The sequence below is a fragment of the Anolis sagrei genome, chromosome X (genome assembly GCF_037176765.1).
Source record: "Anolis sagrei isolate rAnoSag1 chromosome X, rAnoSag1.mat, whole genome shotgun sequence".
NCBI lineage: Eukaryota > Metazoa > Chordata > Lepidosauria > Squamata > Dactyloidae > Anolis > Anolis sagrei.
This window is the reverse complement of record NC_090034.1, coordinates 12,827,734-12,841,767: the sequence shown is the minus strand read 5'-3', so window position 1 is coordinate 12,841,767 and position 14,034 is coordinate 12,827,734. Positions and strand designations below refer to the sequence as shown.

The 14,034-nt window shown below is 36.0% G+C and overlaps 1 protein-coding gene across 1 annotated transcript in view; it reads right to left on the bottom strand.

Moving 5' to 3' along the window:
- The window catches only part of LOC137095024 (epsin-2-like), a 35,115-nt gene extending 27,019 nt beyond the window's left edge, over nt 1–8,096 (bottom strand). The window contains exon 1 of the mRNA XM_067461217.1: nt 7,974–8,096. The gene's annotated coding sequence lies outside the window, so the exon portion shown is untranslated. The remainder of the gene's footprint in view (nt 1–7,973) is intronic.
- Between the last annotated feature and the right edge of the window lie 5,938 nt (nt 8,097–14,034).

Sequence of the window (14,034 nt, the reverse complement as noted above, 5' to 3'; positions counted from 1 at the left end):
CAGAAAATAAAGAAATCCCACATTTACCTTTTCCATTGAAAAAGATAATAAATTTTCAAATCCAGCATACAAAATACACCATGCAGCAGCCAAGACAGTAAATCTTTACAGTAAATCAAGCATTGATATCGTATTGTCATCTTTGTGTTCTCCAGAAGTAACACGCGTCTTATGAATAATTAATCATAGCCATGCATTCCCGATGAAATCTACTCCCTTCTGAAGCAAACAACCCAAATTGGACACGAGTAGCCAGGTTAAAATTGTGAGCTATCTTTGATGCAGAACTTATAGAGCAGGGTCTATTGGCTATTCAATGAAAATTCAACATAACTGAGGAGAAGGGCATTCAATTTAATAGTGTCCAATGTAACCAAGGATAGCAGAGGGAGATACTTCAGGACACAAATCTTACTGCTATCTCTTCACATTTCCTTTTTTAATCAAATACAGTATTTCAGGTCCCTCAAAAGCATTCCTAATCCTGTTTTTAAAAAAGTTTTTTTAAGCTATCCAACCCACCTCCTGCAATGCCCTATTACTGTAAACCTTGTATCAATACAGCATCCCTTATCTGGAATTCCAAAAGATAGTTTCTAATGGTTCATGCATAACAGTATCACAAATATTGTATAGTATTACCTTCAGGCTATGCATATAATAAACATAAATGAATGCTGTCTTTACGTTTGCATCCCATCTTCAAGATATTTTACATATATGCAGATACAAATATTCCAAAATCCAAAAACAATCCAAAATGAGATACCCCAAAACCAAGCCCCTCAAAATATTTTAATAAAATCAGTAATAATAAAAATAATAACTACATAGGGAGCTTTTCTAATGCAGCAAGCCCTTTCCTTTGCAATCCCAAACCTTTTGGGGGAATCCCCCCCCCCCAAAAAAACACATTTTCCTCACAGAGGCACAACGAAACCACATCCGCAGAAAATATTTTAAATAATAGGAATAATAAACATCCAGTGATCGTTTGCAACCCAGCAAGATACTCTTCCCATTATGGCAATCCTTTTTTAATAATTAATAATAATCCATTTTATGGCAGGTCTTTGTAGGAGACAACACAAATGCCATCTTTTCCCTATAGAGACAGCCTTAAATCCAAGTAGGGGAGAGGGATATTTTAGATAATAATAATAATAATAATAATAATAACGATAATAACCATAATAACATAAACCAGACAGGTTTTCCCAACCTCCAATAATAACAATTGTTATTATTATTATTATTATTATTATTAAACTATATTTGATGTGGCTTAGTTTGGGTCTCACCCTCAAAGGAATACAAGATATTATAAAAATGAGGAGTCACTTTCTGGGTTGGAAAAGCTAAGCCTTATATATTATTATTGCTATTATTAGGTAAGCTATTTTGGTGGGGCTTGTTTTGCAGGATTTTAGGGGGTCTCCCTCAAACTCTCAAATTGCCACAATTTCTCCCACAGACAGACCCTAAACCAAGTCCCCCAAAATCATCATCATCATTATGAGAGCTTTTTCAATCCCAGCAGGTCATTCTTCCCATTTTATCACAATCCCACAAAGAAACCCCCATTAAATATTTTAATTATAAATAATGTAGTAGTAGTAGTAGTAGTAGTAACAACAACAACAACAATATAACCATAATAAATCAGATTGAGTTTTTCTAACATAGCAAGCCACTCTCCTCCCTTTTTGTTAGTTCTTTGAAGACGACTCCCTCCAAAAAAACCCCCCTTAACTTCATAATTTAACCTGTTAGAATATGTGTAGGGAATTTATAAAGAGTAAATATCAGGCCAGAAGGAAGAATAGAAAAAATGTAATAGAAGGAAAAGTGGAATTATGTATGAATCTCTCCAACCCAAGGGACAGGAAGTCACTAAATTGGGAGGGGTGGGAGGAGGAGAAGGCATAACCAAATACGAATATTGTAAAGATGTTTGTATTGGTTCTTGCATGTATACATGTATATACATTTATTTCACTGGTTTTTTTATGAATATGTAAATTGGAAATAAAAAACATTAATTTGCAAAAAGCCCCCTCATCAATCAGACCCTGTTAATTATAATATTAAAATATTAATAGCAATAATAGTAAATCAGACTGAGCTATTTCAGTCCTGCAAAGGCACTTCCCCTTTTTTAATATAATCCCCACTCTTAGGGGAAGTGACCCCTTTACCTACATAGGCAACCCCAAAACCAAGCTCCCCAAAATATAGTATTCTTATTATTATCTTTATTTATATCCCACCTTTCTCCCTTGGAGAATGAAGGCGGCTAACACTCCACACTTGGCAAGTTTAAAAGTAATAATAATAATAATAATAATAATAATAATATATTAATAATAAACCAGACTGAGCTATTCCAATACCACACCCACTCCTCCATTTTTACTACAATCAATCTCCAGCCTTTTGAGGGCAATCCTGCAAATACTATCATCACCCCAAATAAAATCCCTCCCCAATATTTTAAATAACAACATCAATAACGAAATCACATGTTTTCCAATCCAGAAAGCCACTCCTTCCCCATTTTATTATATCTTCTGTGCCTTTTTAGAGATCTTCTGAGATCTCTAAAAAGGTGCACAAACCAAGGTCCACCAAAATTGTGTAAGGCTCTGCTTTTCCAGCCCTGAAAGCCACTATCTCCTCATTTTTATTATTTCTTCTATGCCTTTGAGAAAGACCCCCCAAACCCAGCTCCATCAAAATTCATTTAAATATATAATAATAAATGAATATAATTATTATAATACAATAATAACAATAACAATAATAAGGCTCAGCTTTTCCAACCCAGAAAGCCACTCCTCCCTCATTTTATTATATCTCTATGGCTTTAAGGGAGACCCCAAATTAAGCCCATCAAATATAGTTTCCTTACTAATAATAATAATAATACTTAGATTTCCAACCCAGAAGCCACTCCCCTCTAATAATAATACAAGAGGAGCTCCTGGTGGCACAACTGAAAATCGAGGTTTGAATCCCAGGAGTGCATGGATGAGCTCCCTCTGTGAGCTCCAGCTCCCTATGAGAGAAGCCTCCCACAAGGATGGCAAAACATCAAAAAAACATCCGAGCATCCCCGAGCAACATCCTTGCAGATGGCCAATTCTCACACCAGAAGCGACTTGCAGCTTCTCAAGTCGCTCCTGACATAAAAATAATAATAATAATACAATCATAACAACAAACAAACCAAGCTCCATCAAATAGCTTCCTTAATAAAATAATAATATAATGCTCAGCTTTTCCAACCTAGAAAGCCACTCCCTCCTGCTTTTATTATAATTTATACGCTTTTGATCGAGACCCTAAACCAAGTTCCATCAAATATAGTTTTCTTAAAAATAATAATATATTATTATAACATTTTATTACATTATAAAAATAATAATTAAAAGGCTCAGCTTTTCCAACCTAGAAAGCCCCTCCATTTAATTATATTTATATGTTTTTGAGGAAAACCCCAAACCAAGCCCCAGCAAATGGTTTCCTTAAAAATAATAATGTATTATTATAATACATAACATAATAAAAATAATATCAAATAATAAGGTTCAGCTTTTCCAACCTAGAAAGGCACTCCCCTCTAATAATAATACAATATTAACAAACAAAGCTCCATCCAATAGTTTACTTATTAATAAAAAATAATAATATAATGCTCAGTTGTTCTGACCTAGAAAGCCACTCCCTCCTCATTTTATTATAATGTATGTTTTTGGAGGTGACCCCAAACCAAGCCTCGTCAAATGTATTTTCCTGAATATTGATATTACTATTATAACATAATAAAAATAATATCTAACAATAAGGCTCAGCCTTTCCATCCTGGAAAACCACTCCCTTCTAATAATAATACAATAGCAAACAAGCAAAGCTCCATCAAATATAGTTTACTTAATAATAAAAAATAATAATATAATGCTCAGTTGTTCTGACCTAGAAAGCCACTCCTTCCTTTTATTATAATTTATATGCTTTTGAGGGAGACCCCCAAACCAAGCGCCATAAAATATAGTTTTCTTAACAAGAGTAATAATATATTATATATAATAATATATTATTATTATAAAATAATAAAAATAATATCTATAATAATCAGTCTAAGCTTTTCTAACCCTGAAAGCCACTCCCCTCTAATAATGATATAATAAACAAACCAAGCTCTATCTAGTTTACTTAATAATAAAGTAATAATTATTATTATTTATTTATTTATCACATTTATATGCCGCCCTTCTCACCCCGAAGGGGACTCAGAGTGGCTTACAAATTATATGTACATACAACATGTTATTATATATTACTATATTCTACTATACCACTATACTGTAATATTATTAATAATATCACATGTAATATGAAATATAAAATTATTATATAGTATTGCATTATATTATCAATATTATATGTGTATATAATACATTATTATCACAGCACAATTTTAATATAATAATAATAATATCATGCTCAGTTTTTCCAATCTAAAAGGCCACTCCCTCTTCATTTTATAATACCTCTATGCCTTTGAGGGAGACCCCCAAACCACGCCCTAGCAAATACTTTCCTGAACAATAATAATATAATATACTAGCCGTCCCCCATCACATGTCGCTATGGCCCAGTCTATGTATATGTATTTTGTGTGTGTATACGTGTCTGTATATATTTGTGTATATGTGTGTTTACGTATATATATATATATATATATATATGTGTGTGTGGTTTTGCACGTGCAGTGTAATGTATTTTTTGTTTTGTTTTTTGCTTTTTAAGTCTCTTCTGCTGTGTTTTTCAGTTTTATTATGACTGATGGTAGCTCGTTAGCCTGATAAGTGTATTGTGTCCAAATTTGGTGTCAATTCGCCCAGTGCTTTTTGAGTTCTGTTAATCCCACAAACTAACATTACATTTTTATTTATATAGGTTGCACTATACCATTATATTATAATATTAGTAATATTACATGCATTATAAAATATATAATTATAATATTGTATTATTATTAATATCATATTGTATTACATTATAATGTTATAAATATTATATGTATATATATATATATATATGATAATAAAAGTAATATCTAATAATAAGGCTCGGCTTGACTTTACAAGTATAATAACAACATTATATTATAATATTATTAGTAATATTACATGCAATATAAAATATATAATTATAATATTGCATTATTATTAACATTATATTGTATTGCATTATATTATTTATATATATATATATATATATATATATATATATACATATATATACATATATATACATATATATATATATACACACACACACACATACATACATATATATATATATATATATATGAGATAATAAAAGTAATATCTAATAATAATGGCTCGGCTTGACTTTACAAGTATAATAATAACAACATTATATTATAATATTATTAGTGATATTACATGCAATATAAAATATATAATTATAATATTGTATCATTATTATATTGCATTACATTATAATGTTATAAATATTATATGTATATAACATATATATATAATATTACCGTAATATCATATTGTATTACATTATAATGTTATAAATATTATATATATATGATAATAAAAGTAATATCTAACAATAATAAGGCTCAGCTTGACTTTACAAGTATAATAACAACATTATATTATAATACTATAATATTAGTAATATTACATGCAATAAAAATATATATAATTATAATATTGCATTATTATTATATTGTATTACATTATGTTATAAATATTATATGTATATATTATATATATATACACACACACACACATACATACATATATATATATATGAGATAATAAAAGTAATATCTAATAATAAATATTATATGTATATATATATATAATAACAACATTATATTATAATATTATAAGTAATATTACATTATAAGTAATATTACATGCAATATCAAATATATAATTATAATATTGTATTATTATTAACATTATATTGTATTACATTATATTATATATATATATATATATATATATATAGATGATAATAAAAGTAATATGTAATAATAATGGCTCGGCTTGACTTTACAAGTATAATAATAACAACATTATATTATAATATTATAAGTAATATTACATGCAATATAAAATATATAATTATTATATTGTATTATTATTATATTGTATTACATTATAGTGTTATAAATATTGTATGTATATATATATATAATATTGTATTATTATATTGCATTACATTATGTTATAAATATTATATGTATAATATATATATTTACATATACTATCATACTGTATTACATTATGTTATAAATATTATATATATATATATATATATATAGTAATATGTAATAATAATGGCTTGGCTTGACTTTACAAGTATAATAACATATTATAATATTATAAGTAATATTATATGCAATATAAAATATATGTTATAAATATTATATGTATATATTATGTATTATGTATATATTATATATATTATATATATATATAAGATAATAAAAGTAATATCTAATAATAATAAGGCTCGGCTTGACTTTACTAGTATAATAATAACATTATATTATAATATTATTAGTAATATTATATAATTATAATATTGTATTATTATTATATTGTATTACATTATAATGTTATAAATATTATATGTATATAATATATATAAGATAATAAAAGTAATATCTAATAATAAGGCTTGGCTTGACTTTACAAGTATAAGAACATTATATTATAATACTATTAGTAATATTACATGCAATAAAAAATATATAATTACAATATTGTATCATTATTATATTGTATTACATTATAATGTTATAAATATTATATATATATATATATGATAATAAAAGTAATATCTAATAATAATAAGGCTCGGCTTGACTTTACAAGTATAATAATAACAACATTATATTATAATATTATAAGTAATATTACATGCAATATAAAATATATAAGTATAATTTTGTATTATTATTAACATTATATTGTATTACATTATATTATATTATATATATATAATATATATAAGATAATAAATGTTATAAATATTATATGTATATAATATATATAAGATAATAAAAGCAATATCTAATAATAATAAGGCTCGGCTTGACTTTACAAGTATAATAATAACAACAACATTATATTATAATATTATAAGTAATATAACATGCAATATAAAATATATAAGTATAATTTATATTACATGCAATATAAAATATATAAGTATAATTTTGTATTATTATTAACATTATATTGTATTACATTATATTATATATATATATATATGTGTGTGTGTGTGTGTGTGTGTTTTGTATGTATGTATTTTATCTTTTGTAATTTAGCTGTAAATTGCCTAGAGTGTTCTCGGATGGAGGGCGATTAATAAGTTATCTCTCTCTCTCTCTCTCTCTCTATATATATATATATAAAATAAAAGTAATATCTAATAATAAGTATTTGCTAGAACATGGCCCTATAGCCCGAAAAAACCCACAAGACCCTAATAATGGCTTGGCTTGACTTTACAAGTATAACAACAACATATTATAATATTATTAGTAATATTACATGCAATATACAATATATAATTATAATACTGTATTATTATTATTATATTGTATTACATTATAATGTTATAAATATTATATGTATATAATATATATAAGATAATAAAAGTAATATCTAATAATAATAAGGCTCAGCTTGACTTTACAAGTATAATAACAACAGCAACCACCACCCAGAAGGCCCTCCTCCCTGCAGAGATTCCAGTCTGCGGCCCTTTAAGAAAACCCCCCAAAGGCCTCACAGAGACCCCCCCCCCTCCAAAACATCTCCCCTGAAATATATTTCCATTTAGAGTAAGAATAATCCGAATGAACCAGGGAGGAACTCTCTCCCCTCCCTCAGTTCCAACCCCAACCTCACCTGCTGCTCCGGAGCGGCTCCGGATTCCCCTCCGCGGCGACGCCAGAACCGGGTTTGACACCCGACGCCCACAGGCGCCATCCAAGATGGCGGCGCCAGGGAAGGAGCGGGGCCAAGAGGAGGAGGAGGGCGGGGGCGCCACCGCGCCTGCGCAGTCGCCCCGGGTGCTCACAGCGCAGGCGCACGCCTCACTCGCTCTTCCCCCCTCCCCTCCAGAGAGAGGCGTGGGAAAGGCGAGCTCGAACTGACGCTTCTGCGCCTGCGCGGCTCCTGGATCCTAAACTAATCAAGAGGCTTTCTTCTTTCCCTGCTCTCTCTATCAATGGATGGAGTTTGAGCTCCCTTGGAATGGCTCAATGGTAATGGGTCCTGGGAGTTGTACTTTCCCAAAGGGTAATTCCATACTGTAGCATGAATGGAGTTTGATACACACACAAACACCCAAATTGAACTGCCAATGGCTCAATGCTATGGTGTCCTGGGAAGTCTAGTTTTCCAAAGTCTAGTTTTGCAAGGTCATTGCTTCGCCAAACTACAAATCTCAGGATTCCAGAGCATTGAGCCATGGCTGTAGAACAGTGAAGGCGGTTCGATCCCACTTGGACTGCCAATGGATCCATTCTATGGAGTCCTGAGAGGTATAGTTTTACAAGGTCTTGGGCCATCTCTGCCTCACCAAACTACAAATCTCAGGATTCCAGAGCATTCAGCCATGGCTGTAGAACTGTGAAGATAATTCGATCCCACTTGGACTGCCAATGGCTCAATGCAATGGTGTCCTGGGAGGTTTTGGGGCATAGGTGCCTCACCAAACTACAAATCTCAGGATTCCAGAGAATTGAGCCATGGCTGTAGAACAGTGAAGGCGGTTCGATCCCAATCCCACTTGGACTGCCAATGGATCCATGCTATGGAGTCCTGGGAAGTCTAGTTGTACAAGGTCTTGGGCCATCTCTGCCTCGTCAAACTACAAATCTCAGGAATCCAGAGCATTGAGCCATTGGCACTTGGACTGCCAATGGATCCATGCTAATGGTCCTGGGAGTTGTAGTTGCCCAAGGGGTGGGTCCATACTGTAGAATGAATGGAGTATGATACACACACTCTCAAATTGAACTGCCAGTGGCTCAATGCTATGGAGTCCTGGGAGGTCTAGTTTTACAATATTGTGTCCAATTCTGGGCACCACAATTCAATTCTGGAGAACAAGCCCTATGAGGAGTGGCTTAAAGATCTATGCATGTTTAGCCTGAAGAAGAGAAGGCTGAGAGGAGATATGATAGCCATGTATAAATATGTGAGAGGAAGTCTTAGGGAGGAGGGAGCAAGCTTGTTTTCTGCTTGGCCATCTGTCGGGGATGCTTTGGATGCAATTTTCCTGCTTCTGGCAGGGCTGGGGGGTTGGACTTGGTGGCCCATGAGGTCTCTTAGAATCATAGAATCATAAAGTTGGAAGAGACCTCATGGGCCATCCAGTCCAACCCCCTGCCAAGAAGCAGGAATATTGTATTCAGAACACCCCTAACAGATGGCCATCCAGCCTCTGTTTAAAAGCTTCAAACTATGATTATATGAAGCCCTGAACGGTTTGGGACCACCCTACCTGCGAGACCGCATCACAGTCTACGAACCCACACGATCACTCCGGTCATCAGGAGAGGCCCTGTTCGTGATCCCGCCCACGTCGCAGGCGCGTTTGGTGGGGACGCGAGACAGGGCCTTCTCTGTGGTGGCCCCCCGCCTCTGGAATGCCCTCCCGAAAGATCTCAGACAGGCCCCTACCCTGGCGGTTTTCAGAAAGAACCTGAAAACCTGGCTGTTGCAACGTGCCTTCTCAGATTAGGAACCCCACTACTAAAGCCCAGAAGCACTTTAGTAGAGTCAAGATCACCCTCACTGCACACTGCACCTATATTTTAACCCCATATTCCTCCGACACTTCAGCACTTTTAATCCTGTACCCTACTCCGGCCGGCTCAGTTTTTAATAATGTCCTGTTGTATTGCTATTGTTATTGTTTTCTGCTTTAACTGTTTTATTTGCTATGTATTGTATTGTTGTATTGTGTTGGGCTCCGGCCTGTTGTAAGCCGCATCGAATCCCTTGGGAGATGCTAGCGGGGTACAAATAAAGTAATAATAATAATAATAATAATAATAATATGGCATTATAGCCTTCTATAAATATGTGAGAGGAAGCCACAGGGAGGAGGCAGCAAGCTTGTTTTCTGCTTCCTTGGAGACTAGGATCCGGAACAATGGCTTCAAACTACAAGAGAGGAGATTCTATCTGAACATGAGGAAGAACTTCCTGACTGTGAGAGCCGTTCAGCAGTGGAACTCTCTGCCCCGGAGTGTGGTGGAGGCTCCTTCTTTGGAAGCTTTTAAACAGAGGCTGGATGGCCATCTGTCAGGGGTGATTTGAATGCAATATTCCTGCTTCTTGGCAGGGGGTTGGACTGGATGGCCCATGAGGTCTCTTCCAACTCTTTGATTCTATGATTCTTGGGCCACCTCTGTCTCGCCAAACTACAAATCTCAGGATTCCAGAGCATTGAGCCATGGCTGTAGAACAGTGAAGGCGGTTCGATCCCGATCCCACTTGGACTGCCAATGGATCCATGCTATGGAGTCCTGAGAGGTCTAGTTCTACAAGGCCATCTCTGCCTCGCCAAACTACAAATCTCAGGATTCCAGAGCATTGACCCATTGGCACTTGGACTGCCAATGGATCCATGCTAATGGTCCTGGGAGTTGTCGTTTCCCAAGGGGTAGGTCCATACTGTAGAATGAATGGAGTTTGATACACACACCCTCAAATTGCACTGCCAGTGGCTCAATGCTATGGAGTCCTGGGAGGTCTAGTTTTACAAGGTCTTGGGCCATCTCTGCCTCACCAGACTACAAATTTCAGGATTCCAGATCATTGAGTCATGGCTGTAGAATAATTAAGGCAGTTTAATCCCACTTAGACTGCCCGTGGATCCATGCTATTGGTCCTGGGAGTTGTAGTTTCCCTAGGGGTGAATGCATACTGTAGAATGAATGGAGTTTGACCCAAATTGAACTGCCAATGGCTCAATGCTATGGAGTCCTGGGAGGTCTAGTTTTACAAGGTCTTTGGCCATCTCTGCCTTACCAGACTACAAATCCCAGGATTCCAGAGCACTGAGCCATGGCTGTACAATAATTAAGGCAGTTTGATCCCACTTGGACTGCCAATGGATCAATACTAATGGGTGCTGGGAGTTGTAGTTTCCCAAAGGATAGCTCCCTACTTTAGGATGCAGTTTGATCTGCCTTGGAATTGATCACTGCTAATGGGTCCTGGGAGTTGTAGTTTCCCAAAGGGTGGGTCCATCCTGTAGAATGAATGGAGTTTGATGCACACACTCAAAGTGAACTGCCAATGGCTCAATACTGTGGAGTCCTGAGAGGTCTAGTTCTACAAGGTCTTTGGCCATTTCTGCCTCACCAAACGACAAATCCCAGGATTCCAGAGCATTGAGCCATGGCTGTAAAGTAATGAAGGCAGTTTGATCCCTCTTGGACTGCCAATGGCTCAATGCTAATGGGTCCTGGTAGTTGTAGTTTCCCAAAGGGTGGGTCCCTACTGTAGAATGCAGTTTGTGCTGCCTTGGATCACTATTAATGGGTCCTGAGAGCTGTAGTTTCCCAAAGGATAGGTTCCTACTGTAAAATGAATGTAGTCTGAGCTCCCTTGGAATGGATCACTGCTAATAGGTCCTGGGAGTTGTAGTTTCCCAAGGGGTGGGTCCATACTGTACCATGAATGGAGTTTGAGACACACCCAAACACCCAAATTGAACTGCCAATGGCTCAATGCTATTGAGTCCTGGGAGGTCTAGTTTTACAAGGTCTTTGGCCATCTCTGTCTCGTCAGACTACAAATCCAAGGGTTCTAGAGCATTGAGCCATGGCTGTAAAGTAATGAAGACAGTTCAGTCCCACTTGGACTGCCAATGCTCAATGCTAATGGGTTCTGGGAGTCGTAGTTTCCCAAAGGATAGCTCCCTGCTTTAGGATGCAGTTTGATCTGCCTTGGAATTGCTCACTGCTAATGGGTCCTGGGAGTTGTAGTTTCCCAAAGGGTGGGTCCATACTGTAGGATGAATGGGGTTTGATACACACACACACACCCAAATTGAACTGCCAATGGTTCGATGCTATGGTGTCCTGGGAGGTATAGTTTTACAAGGTCTTGGGCCATAGCTGCCTCGCCAAACGACAAATCCCAGGATTCCAGAGCATTGAGCCATGGCTGTAGAACTGTGAAGATAATTTGATCCCACTTGGACTGCCAATGGCTCAATGCTAGGGAGTCTTGGGAGCTCTAGTTTTACAAGGACTTGGGCCATAGCTGCCTCGCCAAACTACAAATCCCAGGGTCTAGAGCATTGAGCCATGGCTGTAGAACAATGAAGACAGTTCGATCCCACTTGGACTGCCTATGGATCCATGCTAATGGTCCTGGAAGTTGTAGTTTCCCAAAGGGTGAGTCCCTACTGTAGAATGAATGGAGTTTGATACACACACACACACACACACACACACCCAAATTGAACTGCCAATGGCTCGATGTTATTAAGTCCTGGGAGGTCTTGTTTTACAAGGTTTTTGGCCATCTCTGCCTCGTCAAACTACAAATCCCAGGGTTCTAGAGCATTGAGCCATGGCTGTACAATAATGAAGGCAGTTCGATCCCACTTGGACTGCCAATATTCAATGCTAATGGGTTCTGGGAGTTGTAGTTTCCCAAAGGATAGGTCCCTACTGTAGAATGAATGTAGTCTGAGCTCCTTTGGAATGGCTAAATGCTAATCGATCCTGGGAATTGTAGTTTTCCAAAAGATCTGTTGAATTAATGGAGTTTGATACACCCACACACCCCAAATTGAACTGCCAATTACTGAATGCTATGGAGTCCTGGGAGTTCTAGTTCTTCAAGGCCTTTGGCCATCTTTGCCTCGCCAAACTACAAATCTCAGGATTCCACAGCACTGAGCCATGGCTGTAGAAAAATTAATGTCATTTGACCCCACTTGGAGTGCCAATGGCTCAATACTATTAGACTCTGAGAATTGTAGTTTTCCAAGGTCTTGCGCATTCTCTGCCCAAGAATGCCAAGCTACATCTCCCAGGATCCCATAGTCTTGAACCAGGGAAGTTAAAGAAGTATCGAACCGCATTAATCCTAGACGTATTCTGAGAGACCAGCCACGTATCTTGGCTAAAATTATGGATTTGGGGATTATTTGAGCGATAAATAAATATATTTATTTCCTTGGGGTGGAAATGGATCAATCTGAAAGCCCACCTTCTCGAACCCACCAGCTTAGCCCAAGCTAATAGGCTTCTCAACCCACAAAACCTTGGTAATGAGCTAAGCCTCGAGCCATATGGCTTCCAAGGCCTGGAAAAGCTTTTAAAAATTGCATGTGTTTTAAAGAAAACTCAAAGCAAATGAGATATTGGCCTTTCCTATTAGAAATCCACGTTTTTTATTTCCCTGCGCATGTTCTTCTTTCTGTCCCCAAATCTTGTTAGGATAATTGCCGGGCCCTCCTTGCAGTGCAATGCAATCTTCAAATTGCAGTGGGTTGGCTCCATTAGAGGCCCATTAAAGAAATCAATACAAGGACAAAGCCACCATTATTTCTTTTATGATTGCCATTTCTTATTCATGATCCTCGGTGCATCTCCTTTGTGGATGGAATGCAGTTTTGCACCACTTTAACAACCATGCCTCAGTGCGACAGGACCCTGGGAGTTGTAGTTTGGTGAGATATTTATTTACCCCTCTCCGGGTGCGTCTCCATTGTATGATTAATGAAGTTTGAGACCACTTTAAATGACATAGCTTAATGCTGTGGCACTCTGGGATTTGTAGTTTGCACTCTTGGGCAGAGAAGGCTTGAGACCTTGGGAAACTACAACTCCCAGAGTCCCAAAACATTGAGCTCAATGCTGTGGAATCATGGGATCTGTAGTCTGGTGAGACTGCAGCATACTAGGGCAGAGATGGCTCAAGACTGTGGGAA